Raw genomic sequence first — 13320 nt, 5'->3', positions numbered from 1 at the left:
AGAAAGAACACACAGCAATGGTTCAATTAACTCATTATGGTATCACCCACTTCAAATATAAAGATATTGCTAATACACTTTTAGATACATTTAGTGTCAGTTTCACACCATAAAATGTCACAAAAGTTCCCAAAAATACCCTGAATCCCTTCTTTCCTAAAAATGTTTATGGAGCATGTCCTCACTACGGAGAAAACAAAACAATCAAATAAATAAATAAAATGTGTCAAGAATGACAGGTATTGGTAAGGTTGTACCACAACAACTGGTGTACATCCAATCAAATAAATAAATAAAATGTGTCAAGAATGACAGGTATTGGTAAGGTTGTACCACAACAACTGGTGTACATCCTTAGCCATATGTGATGGGAACCACCATGTTTTCAAATGTATCTGTACAAATATATTGCTACATCAGGATCTGCCTTCTAAATTCTTAAACTTGAATTCTCATTCTGTGATAGTGGGACTAAGTCTTCCTTCAATAATTTCCAAGTTATCCTTTATCTTTTGGGTAGATATTACCATCACAACCGCAAACAGCAGTTCCTATCACATCCACAACCAGCAGTTCCTACTTAGTTCTATGAATCCTTTCCTGATTTTAGTAGCATCCATGTTGAAATAGGAGAATAGGAATTTTGCTTGTATAAGTTAAGAAATTATTTTGCCTTTTACATATTTAATGCAATAACCAGATGGCTGTGTGAAATGGATTGCACCTTGCTGTTAAAATTCCTTGCTACTCACTTTTCTTTGCCTAATGGGATTAGTTAAGTAATTTCTTAATTTATTTGACTTTTTTAAAGTGTATCATTGATGCAATTGATGAGAGTCATGCTATCCGTGGCACTAGCATTTCACATGATTCCCCATGTAGACATTAGTGACAGACTTGACACACTAAATATTAACTCCCTAACTTACTTATTTGATTAGGCACTAGTTTTCTGATTGCATGCTCAAGGTGAGAGCTGCTGTACCTTCTCATCTAACAGATTATTCAGTGGTGGAGTCTTTTGAGGTTCTGTGCTTGTTCCTTTTCTCTGTGACATCTACTTATTTATTTATTTTTATTTATTTTATTTACATTTGTTTACCGGGAAATTCCGACTGGACGCTGGTCCTTTTTTAGCGAATGCCCGGGGAGAAAAGCTCCACAACATGTACATGTTAAGTAGTGATACAAAGTTGAAGCAATGGCAAACAACATGACTGGCTGTTGGCATTAATACAGTAACTAGATATTGATTATCAACAGTATATACAGTAAACGGTTGCACGTTAAGATAGCTTATTGTTGTTTACAATAAAAGTTGTAACAAAGTGGTCAGATAAATTTTAAAGTACGCAAAGCCAACTAGCTTATTCCAACTGCAGTAAGTAGTAGTGGAAGAATAGTTGAGTTAAGAGTCTAAGTGGAGGAGGGAGAGAGGGGTGCGGTGTGTTAGTCTGGATTAGAGCAAGGACAAAGCTAGTGCAAATTTAAGTGGGATTTGAGTGCAGTCTTGAAAAGGCTGCTGGAAGGTAGAGTAGATAGGGAGGGGGGAAGACTGTTCCTAAGTTTTGATATGATACAGGAAAATAGAGCTTCTCCTGCTGAGGTTTTGGGTTTGATAACAATGATTTGATTTTTGTTGCTTGATCGTAGGGGGCTAGTGGAGTGATAGGGTTGGAGAAGGGTTTGAAGGGACGGGATTTTGTGGGGGTGGCTAATATGTTTATGAGAGAGGGTGAGTTGATTAAGGTGAAGGAGTTGTGGGAGTTCTAGCCAGTTTAGTTCTTTAAGGGAGATACAGTGATGGCTGCAGTAGGAGGCCCCAGTGGTAAATTTAGCAATTTTGTTGTAACAGGCATCTATCTTGTGTAGGTCTGTCTGTCTAAGATTAGCAAGTATGGGAGACGCATAGAGTAGGGTAGAGATTAGCTGGGAATTGGCTATGGAGATTCTAGCTGACTTGGTGAGGTTTTGGCGGCTTTGATATAATGCACCAAGTTTCTTGTGAACTTATTTTATTGAGAGAGATATGTGGGTGTCAAATCTAACTTTGTTGTCAAGCTCCACACCGGGTAATTTTGTAAGTTCTGATAGAGAGTTATTGGTATTGTCTTTGGCAAGAATGTTGAAGTGGGGGGAGTTTTGGGTGGATTTGGAGGGTTGGAACAGGAGAAGTTTGGTCTTACTTGGGTTGAGTAGGAGTTGAGCATTGGATAGCTAGCTTTGTACAGAAGAGAATTATTCCTGTGTTATTTGTTGGAGTTCTGGTAGAGTCTGGGCAGAGCAGATGAGTGTAGAGTCATCTGCATACTGTATAAGAGATGCTTGCCTGGTAGCAGTATGTAGGTTGTTTGTGAAAAGTGAGAATAGTAGAAGGCCAAGGATAGACCCTTGGGGAACTCCAAGAGTAACTGGGAGGCGAGGAGATAGGTTATCATCCCAGATTATTGATTGCTGATGGCCATGTAGATAGCTGTGGAACCAGTTGCAGGCTGATTGTGAGAAGGAGAGACTAGGGACAGTAGAGAGTAGTAGCTCATGAGATACCATGTCAAAGGCCTTTGAAACATCTAGAAATACGGCAGTGGAGAAGAGGCCATTGTTTTTGTGATGAAGTATAGTGTTGGTGATGGAGAGCAAAGTGGAGGTAGTGCTGTGATATGACCTGAAACCATGTTAGGTATTGGAGAGGAGATTATTAGCTAGGAAGTAGTTGGAGACGTGGGTGTTGATACATTTTTCAAGTATCTTGGAGATAGGGGAGAGGATGGCAATGGGGCGGTAATTGGACAGGTCAGTGGTGTGGCTGCCCTTGTGGAGGGGAATGATGTGGGATATTTTCCATAAAGAGGGAACATAGCCTTCAGTTATAGAATGGCTGATTAATATTGAAATTGAGTAAGCTAGTGCATCAACTGCAATTTTTAAGTATTCTGAGGGGAGGTTGTCAGCTGCGAGTTTGGTGAGTTTAAGTTTTGACAAAAATCTTTTTATGTTGGGGGTAGGTACTGAGGTGAAGAAGAAAAGAGGAGTGGGGAGTTAGGGTTAGAAGTTGGGGGGGAGCTGATGTAGGGAAGTGTTGTTTGTTTAGAGATGTTACAGTTTCAGCAAACAGTTTGTTGAAGGATTCAGCAATACTGCTGGAGGAGGGGGGAATGGACGGCAGGGGAGTGTCTACCTTTCCTGGCAGAGGATAGAGTTAATAGTGGACCAGAATTGCTTAGGATTATGGTGGGTAGAATTTAGGGTGGATTTATAGTAGAAGGATTTGTCTAATTTTATTTGCTTTTTGACCTTATTGCGTAGTTCAAGGAAGGATTGCCTATCTGAGTTTTTTTTTGTTAAACGCCAGTTCTTCCAGGCCTTATATCTGGATTTCATTAGGATTCTGGGTGGTCTTTTGTAACCATGGGGAATGCCTGGATCTGACTTTGGCATTTCTTACAGGAGCATGGGTGTTTAGGATGGAGAGGAAGGTAGTGTTGAAGAAGTGGACAGCCTCATTTAGTTTGAGGTATTTTAGTGGTGACCAGTTAATTTTTTGGAGGGAGGAGATGAAGGAGCTGGGGTTGAAGTTGGACTTGTTCCATATTTGCCTGTGGATAATGGGCTTCAGACTGTTTGTGTGGTGCCTAATTAGGAAAGTATGGCAGTGGTCAGTGAGACTGTCAGGTAAGCAGCTTGCTAGGTAAGAGTGAGGGGCTTTGTTGACTAGGATCCAGTCAAGTAAGGTATGATTGTTAGGGTTTTTATTGATTCAGGTCAGGAATTGGATGAGTTGAGTGAACTCATGGTGATTTAGGTGAAGGGTTGGCAGATTGTTATTACAGGATAGCCAGATGATGTTAAAGTTACCGAGAATTTTATTTTATTTATTTTACATTTGCTGACCGGGATAGTCCAGCTGGATATATGTCCATTTTCAGTGGAGGCCCAGGGAGAAAAGCTCCACAAATTACAACAACATAAAAGGTCAAGACAAAGACAATAACAGTATAATTTGGTACATAAGTTTTAACAATTATAGTACAAGCCTAAGATTATATATTTTATATTTCAGTAGGAAAAAGGAAAAATTTATCTAAGAATAGATGAATAAGACTAATACATTTGTATTAGAAATGGTGTAGTACAAATCTTTATAACATATTACAAAATTAGATACACCTAGTAATTTATGATAAGAGATACTAAGGTCTCACAAAAACCTAAGAAAGAAAAACACTAGAGATCAACAGATAGAGTATAGAAGAACAGCAAACAAGGATGGATTTCTAGTGTTATTTAACACATAGGTTGTGATACTATATGAAGGTGTTTGATCATTCCACAGTATATACTTATTTACATGAGAAAAATCCTAAGGAAGGTTAAGCTCACTAAAAATTAGTGAGACAACACAAGATCATGATCATGGGAGGCTAGGAATTGTGGGAGTCTAGTTAATAGTTAGGTACTTAGTCTGGGTTAACACAGGGGCATAGCCAGTGTGATTTGAGGTAGGGTTTAAGCTTGCTTTTAAATAAGCTGACAAAGGATATTGAGGTTAGTTGGCTTGGGAGGATGTTCCAGGCTTTACCTACTGTATTGGAGAACAAGGTGTCACCAGCTAAGTTGTTGGATTTTGATATTTGTACAAGTAGGTTATTAGCTGAGCATAAGGTCTTGAGGTTATTATAGGGGATGACTAGGGATGTAAGTATGGGTGTATTTTGAGGTAAATACAGGATCTTATGGGCTACTATTAATTGATTGAAAAGTATTAAATTTGGCAGCTCTAACCATCCTAACTGATTCAGATTGATACAGTGATGAGTTCTATAGGAGGACCCAGCTGCAAACCTGGCAATATTGTTGTAGGAGGATGTAAGTTTACTCAGATTACTTCTACATATTTTGATATAGATAGGGGAGGCATAGCGCAAGGTAGAGATGAGGTGGGTACGAGCAATAGTAACCCTGGCTGGAGGTGTAAGAAAGGGTTTTATTCTATAGAGGGAACCTAGTTTCTTGTTTACTATTTTTATGGTGTTATTAATGTGAGGTTCAAAGGACAAGTTGTTATCTATTAGTACCCCAAGTAGTTTGGTGGTTGGTTCAGGAGATATTATAGTTCTATCATTTGAAGTATTAGTAAAGTTAAGTGGGAGGTTTTATGGTGGGGGTAAATAGTAACATTTTAGTTTTTTTGGGGTTAAGGATAAGACGTCTTTGTAGGAGCCAGTTTTCAACTGTACTAAAGGTCATTTGGGTTAGTGACTGAAGTTCTGATTGAGAAGAAGCAGCGCATATGAGTGTGGAGTCGTCAGCGTATTGGATACAGTCAGCTTGAGGAATTACAGAATGAAGGTCATTTGTAAAGATGGAGAAGAGTAATCGGCCTAATATAGATCCTTGCGGGACCCCTAGAGTGACTGGGACGTGGGAAGATAAAGTATTTTCCCATAGTACAGCCTGTTGCCTGTTATGTAGGTATGATTGGAACCACTGTATAGTATGGTTGTCCAATGACAGGTTTTTGAGTGTGTCTATAAGGAGGTGGTGATTCACCATGTCAAATGCTTTGGACAGGTCAATAAAAACAGCTGAGGATAGAGTATCAATATTACGATTACTGTTAATATGGTTAGTGAAGGATAAGAGAGCAGAGGTGGTGCTATGAAATGGTCTAAAGCCATGTTGACAGGGTGCTAATAAATTGTGATCGAGTAGGTAGGTTAACAGTTGTATGTGTATACATTTCTCCATTATTTTTGCCAAAGGAGATAGAATAGCTATGGGCCTATAATTGGACAACTCTTTGGAGTTACCGCCCTTATGCAGGGGAATTATGTGAGAGACTTTCTCGATTAGGGGAATAGATCCTTCAGAAATAGTTCTGTTAATGAGGATGGATATGGGATTAGCTATGACTTTAGCAGCGTTTTGCAGGTATTCTGCAGGTAATTTCTGAGAATAATGGTTTCCTGGGGTAGAGATAGACTAGCCCAACTCAGGAGATTTTCTAGGGGTGCTAAATTTTGCCCTGGTGGGAAATAGCATCCTATGATATTGATTGTTTTTTTGGGTTTAGTTTGAGATTGGCATAAAGGATTTCTTCATTGTTGCAATAAGGGGAAGATGTGTTCAGGAGTTGGATATTGAGGTGGTGTTTAAATATCAATGCTACACCACCTCCTTTCTTGGACAATCTGTCTACATGAAGGATGTTATATTCACGTGGAAGTATTTCCTCACTTTTGATGTGAAGTTTGAGCCAGATTTCAATTAGGATGAGAATATCTGGGGAGTCTAAGCTTATGCTGGCATGTAGATCTTGGATTTTATTACATATGCTTCTGAAGTTTAGAGACATTATAAGTAGGTCAGTTGGTTTTTTTTTTTTTTTTTTGTTGGCTATGATTTGAGTTATGGGGGGGGGGTTTGGAAGAGGGGGTGGGGTTGGGTTGGAGTTGAGAGGACCAGGGTTAGGATGGATGTCTCCAGTGAGGGACAGTTTAGAGAGGGTGTTTAGCATATGTTTTATATACATAGCAAATTGCTTATCGTATCTTAAGGATATTTTATTCTTGAGTGTGTTAGGTGTTTGGTAATGGAGTATGTGTATTGGGAAGAAGCTTTTGGTGGCTGGGGTTGTGTAGTTATAGTGAACATGTTTGAGGGAAGGTGTTGAGAGAGTACAATGAAATTTGTTGGGGCATGTGACTGTGGAGCATTGGTAGGATGTAATGTGAGCTAAAACTATGCAGTTAAGGACTGTTATTATGTTAGGTAGTAGCATGATTGTATCAGATGTAAGGGAGGGGAGAGAATAGTGGTGCAGCCTAATTGGTGGGATGTAAGGGAGGGGTTATGGCTTAGAATAAATGTAGAGATACTGGGGTCGGGTGGCAATAGGGGACAGGGAGAGAGTGAAGTGAGCAGAGCGAAAGGAGCAGGCTAGAACCCCCCAGGCTAAAGACTGCAAGGTAAGTGTCTAACACTTGTCAGTAAGATATTATAGCTAGTTTCTGTAGTATAGCCAAATTGTTAGGAGTTTATAGGAATATAATAGGGAAGTGCAGAGTTGGAATGGCTGGAAGAGTGGAGGGAGGGGGAAATAACTAGAGAGAGAGATAAGGGAGGGCTCGGCGTTGGCCTGATCGAGTGTGTTAACTCTTACAGAATTTAGGATGAATATTGTAGCACATAGACTTTCTTCTGTAAGTAAACTCTGTTTTCCCAGTTTTAAGGTATCCCTGTTGTGGCATTCCCTGTTTATAGTCTGCAGGTCTGGTGGGCAGGGGCCAAAAGGCAGGCAGTAGGGAGAAAGAACTGTTTGGGAGAAAGTAGGCTAGAGAGGTTAAATGAAAGATTTGGGTAGGAGGGGTTGAGAAAGACTAAAATGACTAAAACATTTACAGTACCGAGTGTGATTCAAACTCAGCATAAATAATTTCACTTCTGCTTTATGGCAGTTAGTAGCCTAAGAATAAATGGATATGTTCTCAATGTTCTCAATGCAGTATAAAACATCCTTAGAATCATAGAGAATATCATTGCAGCATTAGAATGCAGTTACCAGGGGGAAAAACACATCTCACAGGGGCCATATAACTTAAAGCATGCGTGCACGAGAGCAATGCAAAACGTAACCTGTGTAATGGTTCAGCTCTAATAAGTCCTCTGCTAGATTCACTATAATGCAAACAGCATTACAAACATGTAATTTAGCACACTGATGCTATCTGTTAGTTTCTAATGCTACTGCTGCTACTGCTAAGTAAGATTCCAATGCAAAAACAAGGGCACAATGATACACTAGTATGAACTTACAATTATTAGCAGATTGGCTTATCTGATGTGAAGACAGATGTCCAAGTTTTGTGACTGGTCGACATTGTAGATGACTTTAGTTCAGTGACATTATTGTATCCCATATATATATATATATATATATATATATATATATATATATAAACCACAGTGGAGACCACAAAACAGTGTTTTATTTCATCTAGCATCTTGGCAACTTGCCTTAACAGACACAAAAGCAAAATCACATCCGATATTCCTTAGATACAAAACAATACAAATAAATCTCAATGATCAAATAATTAATAAAATTTCCAAAAAGTTAACTAAACCATTAATAAACTTAAAGCCACAAACTAGCAAGAAATAGCACTAAATAAATGAAAAACTTACAATGAATCTTATTCTCACAAGTCAGCTTATGTATCTGCAATATTTTACAATATGTTTAAATAATTATAATTGTAATACATTTGAATATATAATAAGAGGTGTACAATATGTTGATGGCTGGACGTTTGAATGCTGTGGGTCTTACACCTGTAATTCTGGATGGGTTGTTTATATCATTAGTTGTATTTGTGGGTTAAGTTATATTGTTCAGACAAAAATGAAGTTAAAATGAGTATAAGAGAATTTATTAATGATATAAAAATAATTGATTTAACAACCCGGTACCAGAGCACATTAAATGCAGCATGAAGGAAATATTAATATGATTAAAGTTGGTGTGCTCTTACAAGTAACAGCTAATGTTGCAGATAATAGCTCAAATGAAAATAAAAGAAAAGAGGCTAAATTAATTCTTAAATTTCAAATTCTAAACATAATAGCTAAATAATGAACGTGATTGGAGTATTTTATTAGGCTTGATGCAATTTCTTACTAGTTGTGTATTTAAATTTGTTATTACTTTTATTTTTTTAGAAATTCTTACTGTCTTACTGGATAATTAAGATTTATTTGATACTTCAAAGTATGTTTGCATATATATATATATATATATATATATATATATATATATATATATTATATATATATTTTTTTCCACACACATATTTATATCTGTGTGCATCTTACATCTATATGTATCTATATATCTATATCTATCTAGTTATCTATATCTATCTATCTATCTATATATATATATATATATATATATATATATTCTTATTATTATTATTATTATTATTCTGCCCATATGCTTTCTTGCTTGCAATCTTTAAGTTCTGTTTCACTGATAGTAATGCAGTTTCTAGGCTGACATCTGTGGCAACACGTATTTGAGGATAACTGTTTTCTTGAACCAAGTATCATCAGCATTAACGGGATATTAAAGTTATTTTTTTTCTTATGTTTATAGCAGATGCTTATTTCCCCATAAACAGTAGTCTTTTCACTTCGAGGAAAGTTGGGTATAAGAGTAAATTAGTATGGATAGGCATTGGCACTGTGTATAAGTGTAAAAGCTACAATCTTTAATATTTTGCTTTTGCTATTTTTTGTGTAAGTTCTTCAGAGTAAGTTGTGTTGTTCTATGTTGGAATAGACATTCCCTGGGATTCAATAAACTCCATGCAGGAATAGTGCTATTCCTGCACAGAGTGAACCATGTCCGTTTCCGCACAGCCCTAACAGCAGCGCATGTTGCATATTCATGAAGGCACTCTACTGATAAGGGATGTACAGACACAAACAGTGAACAAGTGCAGGGGGCAAGTTCCAGTAGTGCTCACATGGTTAACATGCCCCCTGCATTCCGAAAGTGTCATATGGCACTTTGTAAAAGTATTTCGGCATAACATGAGAGAACTTTTCTAATATTATGCCAGTATGTTTGTGCCCATAGACACTGAAATGAAATACATAGGAGAGCAAGGAAGCAATGCGGGGGGGGGGGGTGTGACAGGTTCTGTCACACACCTCCTACATTGTAGAAGTGTCATATGGCCATAGTGCCAAACCTCGCAACTTGTTAAAGCAAGAAATCTGGACAAAGGCACAAATAGTGGGGAGGACAAAGCCCTAAAAATAGGGACACTTTTTAAATATTGCTCTTACAAACTTAGAAAGTTGATAGAAAACAGGTTATGTATTAGCATGAATTTCCTGAAGGATAGAAGTATGAAACTGAAATGTATACCATTATTTCCTGACTGCAGTCTTCAATGACTTGCCAAAAAAACACAATGTGATCAGAAACAGGCCAAAAATATGAGACAAAAATCTGGACAATCTGTGAAAAATCTGTACAGCTGAGAGGTATGCATAGACCTCAACTGTACAGGTTTCTGCAGAATGCCCACATGCCTGCCTTACATACTTCTTAACCTCCTTGAGCAAGAACGCTGTACAAAGCCATAAATAATGGGGGGACAAAGGCACATAAATAGGGACACATTTTAAAAAGTGCACTGACAAACACAAAAGCTGACAGAATAAAAGGTTTGCAGTAAAAGGGACTTCCTGCAAGGTATGAAGACTGAAACACAAATGTCTGCCATGTGAAAATGCCATACAGGCAAAGCCCTCAACTGTACAGGTGTTTGCAGAATGCATACCTGTCAACCTCCTAGAGTAACAAAGCTGTACTGGGTCATAAATAATTAAAAATATTTATTTTTCCATACTAAGGTATGTTTAAGCATAGCTGAGCGGGTGTGTGCATTATGGCCCTCTGCCCAGCATTGCTTAAACACCCCAGATGAGATAAATAAAATATACAGCTAAACTCCTAATGCTGGAATAGCATAGTGGGTAGAGTCCCAGCTTTATATGTAGTTGTTCATGGTTTGAGTATCAAGACTGGCATTTCATTTTTAGATAGGAAGGCAGTGTTAAAATGTTTTCTTTAATTTTTTTAATGATGCAATAATTGATATTTGTCAACCAGGGTAGTGTAGCTGGTCTAAAATGTAAGTGTGAGTGCATATATCATGTGAAATCACACATGTATGCACAAGTGTCCCATACAGTATAGTCACACCTCATGGTAATGTAATGAAAGCATATACAGGGAAGTCATATAAAGTAAATCATATACACTTACTAATATGTCAGTAATGATTAATGAAGTTATTATCCTAATATATTAATAAAATGAAAAGTGAGCAATGGTTAGTAGTGCTCAGCTATGCTTAGCCAGTTTAAGCATTGCTTAAATGTGAAAGCTAAGCAGCAGTCAGCTCAGCTAAATGTATTTGCACACTAGTAAGCAATGCTCAGTAATTACCCCTTTAAGCACTCTTTAACCCAGCTTAGCAGGTTTGAGTGTTGCTGAGCTGTGCTCAGCAGTTTCAAAATTGACCAATTACAGTAAAGGTCAGGAATATGGCCTTATTTATACCACACAGGTGGGAACACAGCTAGTACCTGTTATAGTTCAACCTGTGCAGGAACCATGGCTGGTGTAGGTGAGGGTTCACGCTTTAGGGTGCAGCGCTAGGACATTGTGGAGTCCAGGGTCATGGCTGGGATCCTCATAAGTAACCATGATAAGACACTGTTGCAGGGCAAGTACCAGGGCTCCTAGTATAAAGTGAAGGCCTGGAACCATCTCATCCATGATCTCACCAGTGCTACTAGCATGTCCCAAACAGGTAAGCAGGTCCAGCCCCATTTTGCTGACTTAGAGGAAGGGGGCACTCTTGGACCATTGGAACCAAGATGCCAGAGACAACAGAACTCCAGCAGTTTGTACGTATCACAGATATAGGTGTACCACATTCTAGCCTGAGGATGTGATAGACAGATATGCATAATGTTTGTTTTTCTCCCCTACAGCTGCAGCAGAGAGGGCTAGTAGCATCTAAGCCCATGTTGACAGACTGCTGAGGCTGTGCTGACAGGCTGGTGAATAGAAATCTATTTTGCTGTATATTGTGAAATAACTAAGAAGGACTACATTGTAGGTATACTGTTACTGTGTTAACTGAATAAATAAAGTATGTCCAACTAAGATTGATCTGAAATAAACATCTCTAACAGAAAACTTTGTGTTTACTCTGGTATGTTGTTGTAGAGTTAGACTGGAGCTGTAAAATAAGATATAAATGCCCTTTGTTAACCTTTGCTTTCCAGATTGTAGTAATTCAAAGGATTTATCCACAGTACAGTAACTATCTGTCATGCATCCATCACAGGATTACAAACTCAGACTGTCAAGCCAAGAGACCAATAGGCAGAAACCAGTGAAACAAGACACAGCAGTTCCCCAGTAGCTCAGTGTGATGAAAAATAGTTTAGTTATTATTTTGCACACCCAGACACGGTTCAAATCCAGGGAGTGGTACTAAGATGTGTGTATATCTACACACAAGGAATCAGGAATATATGTAAAAACAGTCAGGTAGAATTAGCAGATATTTTCTCCACAGATTTTACAGGTGAGGAAATGTTGGTAGTAGCTGTATGAAGGGTATATTAATAAACTGTGGACAACTGTCCAACTGTCCCATCACATGCCTGCAGATGACAGCAGGATAGGTACTTACAACATGCATACTTCCCAATACATGTCTCTCAAGTGTCATGCTGTCATGGCTAGTGGTGATTGCTCTCAATAACCCTGGACACAGATAGGAAACCAGAAGAAGTATGCCAGTAGCACACTCACATGACAGCAGTTCAGGGTACCCCTCCTGTGCCAGATATGTAACCCTGACATGTACAAGTCCCCTCAAGCCATGTACCCAGCATTGTCACAGTGTGCCCCATACCATTCCAGACTCAGAGTTTAATATGCATGTTTATGCTACAGATGGTATGGGCAATAGGTAGATGTAAAGTGAGGGCAGATCCATAGAGTTCTGAGCAGTACTGTTGTGGAAAATAGAAGCATAAACAGTTTTAATGGACTTTTTGTTGCTCCCCCACCCCTCATCTGCATCAATAATTATTAGTCATATACTACGGGTATGTTGTTCTCCAAAACTAATATTGGGACTTGTGTTCTATTATTGTTCATATATTTGATTGGTTGCATGTTAACATACCTTATTCAAATAACATTGTCGGTGTGGCCTGTTGTTGTCAGTGTTACTGGCATGCTGTTATGATGCATACTGTTGTTCCATTTATGCATGTGTTCTGTTTGCTATGCAACTGTTTCATATCTGTTTTATGGGGTTAATTGGAACACCCATGCATGCTGTTATAACTAATCTTGAAATGTGTTGTCCGTGACTAACCAATATATTATTTTGTAAAACCTCAACACCATAGCATGTTTAGAAAGGCAGATCCCAGTAGATCTTCCTGTCCCACCTCATCTGGCCATGCCACCGAGCCCCAGCACATCTGGGACCCAACCCAGGAATTCCTTGACCACTGGGTCTACACCATCTTCAGGTGAAACCACCTCAGGGGACGGTGCCTGTCCCCCCTGGGAGTGGGTGCAGACAAGATCCTGTCACCCACTGTCAGTTCTGGGGTTTGGTGTGCAATGCCATCCAAGCAGAGTTGGGTGAGCAGATGTGCCAGATTGAGGGCTGCTGGTTCACCTCAGGGGGGCAGACCACCCCTCCT

The sequence above is a fragment of the Protopterus annectens genome, chromosome 4.part0 (genome assembly GCF_019279795.1).
Source record: "Protopterus annectens isolate FY-2018-M chromosome 4.part0, PAN1.0, whole genome shotgun sequence".
Lineage (NCBI taxonomy): Eukaryota > Metazoa > Chordata > Ceratodontiformes > Protopteridae > Protopterus > Protopterus annectens.
The sequence above is the reverse complement of the archived record's forward strand: the minus strand, read 5'-3'. Positions refer to the sequence as shown.